Genomic DNA, 4,639 nt, shown 5'->3' with positions numbered 1-4,639 from the left:
TGAAGGAATACATAGGGGCCTAGAGAGGGAAGGGACCCCCAAGGGCCATCCAGTCCAGACCCTTCTTCTGCCTTGAAAGAATGCATAGGGGCCTAGAGAGGGAAGGGACCCCCAAGGACTATCCAGTTCAGCCCCTTCTTCTGCCTTGAAGGAATACATAGGGACCTAGAGAGGGAAGGGGCCTCCAAGGGCCATCCAGTCCAGCCCCTTCTTCTGCCCTGAAGGAATACATAGGGGCCTAGAGAGGGAAGGGACCCCCAAGGGCCATCTAGGCCAGCCCCTTCTTCTGTCTTGAAGGAATACATAGGGGCCTAGAGAGGGACGGGACCCCCAAGAGCCATCCAGGCCAGGTTCTTCTTCTACCCTGAAGGAATAACCCCCAAGGGCCATCCAGTCCAGCCCCTTCTGCAGTGGCCAGGTGTGAGGAAAATCTTTTGCACAGAGGTCATGCCTCGTAATGCATCGGAGAGTCCATACAGGGGATAAACCTTATAAATGCCAGGAGTGTGGGAAATGTTTTGCTCACAATTCAAACCTTGCTGCACATGAGAAAGCCCACACATGAGACACACATATATCTGCAAGGACTGTGGGAAATGTTTTGTGCACTAGGCACAACTTGTGAAACACCACAGTGTGGGCTGTGCTGTGGAAAGAAGTCAGACCTTGTCACGCATCAGAGAATCCACACAGTGACAGGAGAAAAACCATTCAAATGCCAGGAATGTGGGAAATGCTTTGCCAAGAAGTCATACCTTGTGAAATATCAAAGGGCCCACACAGGAGAGAAACCATACAAATGCCAGGAATGTGGGAAAGATTTTGTTGATAATTCAAACCTTAAGAGCCACCAGAAAGTCCATACAGGAGAGAAACCATGTAAATGTCAGGAGTGTGGGAAATGTTTTATTTTCAGTTCAGCCACCAGAAAGTCCACACAGAAGAAAAACAAAATGTGCAGAAAACTGAATGCCCTAAGGGTTGATGCAGTGTTCAGAGAAGAATTGACCAAAAGTTGCACCAAAAAACTTTGTGGGGGACACAAAAGGAGGTCGGCATAAAAGAGCTGCATTTTACCCATCCTTTCTGTACAGGCAAATTTGCCTTCTGTTTTTCTTTCAGGGGCAAGAAAGAGACAAGGAAGTTGCCCATGAGCAGAAGAAAAGCTGTGAAGATATTCTTCACTGATTTTATTGTTGTTAAACTACTGCATTTTCTTAATAGGGGTGAGCGACAGTGAACAACTTTTGTATCCTTTTAATGTGCTTATTATTGCTCACACAAGTGCCTGGTACTTAGATAATGATGTGAAAAAAAATCCTCAGCACCTCATCTCATCCTTTCTTGACTTCTCTGATCTCCCTCTCATTCTCCTTTTTACCCATCCCTTTCTTCAGTGGGTCATACATTTTCAGAGGTTTGATGTGGTTGGAGCCTGGTGCCAAACTGTACAGCAAGCTAAATCCATGCCCTCTTAGCTTTCAACACCATTTTTAAAAATTCTGCTCAATGCTACAATTGAATGAAGTGGGTCTTACTCCCAAATAAGTGGTATAGGATTATTTAATCCACTTCTAATAAACCCGTTTTTCCCTTTGATAATTAAGTGAAATGTTTTTCAGCTTTCCAGTTTCTTCTTTCTTGACTTCTTCCCTTATTTCATTACCCCTCACATTCTGCTTTTTACTCGACCTCCTTTTCAGTGAACCATATGCTTCGAGAGGTTTGATGAGGAGCCAAACGATACAAATAGCTAAATATATCCACTCCAACCTCTATATATGTCTCTCCTTTTAAAAAGTCAGTTCCATTAAATGAGGCTTACACCCAGGTGAGTGGGATAGAATTGCAGCATCCGCTTGTGAGAAGCCAGTATTTCTTAGGTAACAAGAACTGAAGGAGGTATTAGGTCTTGATGAAGGGATCAGCAAGGCCAGGATGCCAGAGCATAGTGAGATGTTTTTAACAATCATGTACCATGGACCCTTCATCTGCACAGCCAATCTTCCCGGACCATGTGCTCCCATGGCCATTGAAGTCAATGGGGCTTGCTGTCCGTGGATGCTCAAATCTGCCGATGGCAAGCCCATGATTATTATTATTATTAACCTTTATTTATAAAGCGCTGTAAATGTACACATCTAGTCAAATTTGTGGTTCTGTTGTTAATCTGTAATGAATTTCCTGGAAATTATACAAATATAATACTATGACCCAAATATATATAGTACTGGTCCCTGGCACAGTGGGAAAATACTTGCCAGTCTACAACGTCAAATACTTTGAGAAGCAGTGAAGTGTAACAGTCCCTGGGCTACTTCAGTTCCCTTCCTGAACTTTTCTAAAAATGAATACAAACATCACTTTGATTCATTTGCTTTACAGAAGAAGGTTAAGAGATGTAAGTAAATACTGTATGTGTTAAGATGGTGGAAAAGATAGTGGACTTCTTAGATCACATATCTTTTAAAACGAGATATAATGGACTGAATTTGAAACCTGTGGCTTCTGCATGCAGAAGAACTGCTGTACCACTTGCTGTACACAATAATTTTTACAAGCATTTGATTATGACTGGAGAGGCAGAGAGTATGCAGTGATTCCAGTGTGCAGAAAAATATTCTGCTTATGCTCAGAGGCACTCAAAATATGATTGAGAATTTCCCACCCTTAATTCACTGACTACAGCCTACCATTTATTGCTGCACCTGGATTGCAGCTAAAGTGTCCTTTAGCTGAAATAAACACATCATTTCATACTACTCTTTAACATTACTCCTTTTAACCCTTTCACAAACAAGTTTTCTGAGTGATAAGTGAACATTGTATATGTTGGGAGGGAAAGGATAAAAGATGATAAACAGTGGTAAACCTTTACTGACTAGGATGTAAGATATGATCCCATTCTTTAGGTCAGCCTTTCTCATCCTGCCAGTTTCCATGTGTTGGACTCTCTCTCTTTCCAGGCAACAGTTGCATTATGGGCTTTTTCCACTTAAAAAGAAATCCAGTTGGGGGAGAACAATTTTTTTTGTCGTTAAACAAAGAATTTATGCAGAGAATTTATAACAAACAGCCTCTCAACAATAACAATACTGTTTCTAAAATATACATCTTTTATAAAAGTAACATCATTGATACAAAACAAGATAAAACAGTTATACAAATTAACATGAATTTTGGTGTAAAAAAATCTCTTAAGTTTTCACCAATTTGTTCAGTAAACAAGACACAATTTGTTGTTAAAAATATTTGTAGATTGTGAATTATTTCAATTTTTACATGTTGAGTTAATTTGTCCCATCAATGCCAGAGACCATATTCTATATCTCCACTTCTCCAGACTAAGTGGTTTATTACACAAAGGAGACCAGGAGTTTATCCTGTGAATATCCTGGAAAAACCATGCCTGGTTTAATGGGAAATTGGATGGCCCAGTTCACATACATCTTACAGCAAATCTTGGGGTTGCCTCAAATGCTATTTGGTGGCAAACCCTCTCCACAAATTACGGACTACCTTTGAGGTTAGGTCTTTAGATATGACAGGTACATGTCTTCAGAAAATGCAAACCATTTCATTTTCATCTATACTAAAGTAAAGTGGTTCAATTTGAACTATGTCTTAGGAGTTTATTACACAGGGGAAATCCCGTGCAAACACAGGGGTTTAAACTGGGGGGGAAAGAACGGCAAGTGGATTGATTTTCACACAACGTCAGTGTTAAACTAATGTTAAGTGGAGGGAAAGTAGACAAAAGCTGCTCCTTTTCACTTTCAGAAACTCCCGAAAGGGTCAACACAAATTTAACATTTGTGAAAATCAACCCATTTTTGTGGTTTTTTTCTACCTTTTAAATCCCTTTTTTTTGCACAGGATTTCCCCCGTACTATAAACTCCATATAGTACTTAAAATCTGGAATGGCCCGTGGTGACACCATCTTGTTGAAAGGAGCCAATGTTAACCTATGCTATGGCAATATTTTTACGTTTTTAGGTGGATCTCATTTGTCCTGCTGACTATATTCTCCTCTGGAGATGAGATTGTTATGTGAAGATGCCTGAGATTATTTGCTTTGGAGAAGGACACACACACAAACACACACAATATACACACATACACATAGACTTTCATATGTCATTTTGTGTTACAAACTACAACTGAAATTGAATTATTATAGAAAAACAAAGCAAGGCTCCTGGAAATCATGAAAGTACACTTGCCCCTCCACATCTGTGGCTTTGACTTCTGCAGCTTTGATTACTCACAGATTTTATTAATATGTTCTCTCTAGGAATATCTAGGTCCTCCAGCGCAACTCTTTGGTCAACTTTGACCAAACTTCGCACTGAAGGGCCTAGAGATCCCTAGAGAGAAGACTACACTAGGCATTTGTAGCTCCTCCAGTGCAATTCTGTAGTCAATGTCTGGCAGATGTTGACCACAGAGTTGCACTGGAGGACCTAGAGATTCCTAGAGAGGAGTTCTCTTAGGTTAAAAAAATAGTGTTTTTGTTATTTGTGGTTTTTCCACATTCATGGGGGTCCTGTGCCTCCAACCCCAGTGAATGTCAAGGGACAAGTATGGTCTCTCCCAACTGTGGGCGTTATCAGACAAGGGAAATTGGAAGTATAATGC

Source organism: Sceloporus undulatus, chromosome 2, assembly GCF_019175285.1.
Source record: "Sceloporus undulatus isolate JIND9_A2432 ecotype Alabama chromosome 2, SceUnd_v1.1, whole genome shotgun sequence".
Classification (NCBI taxonomy): Eukaryota; Metazoa; Chordata; class Lepidosauria; order Squamata; family Phrynosomatidae; genus Sceloporus; species Sceloporus undulatus.
Note: the sequence above shows the minus strand (reverse complement) of the source record.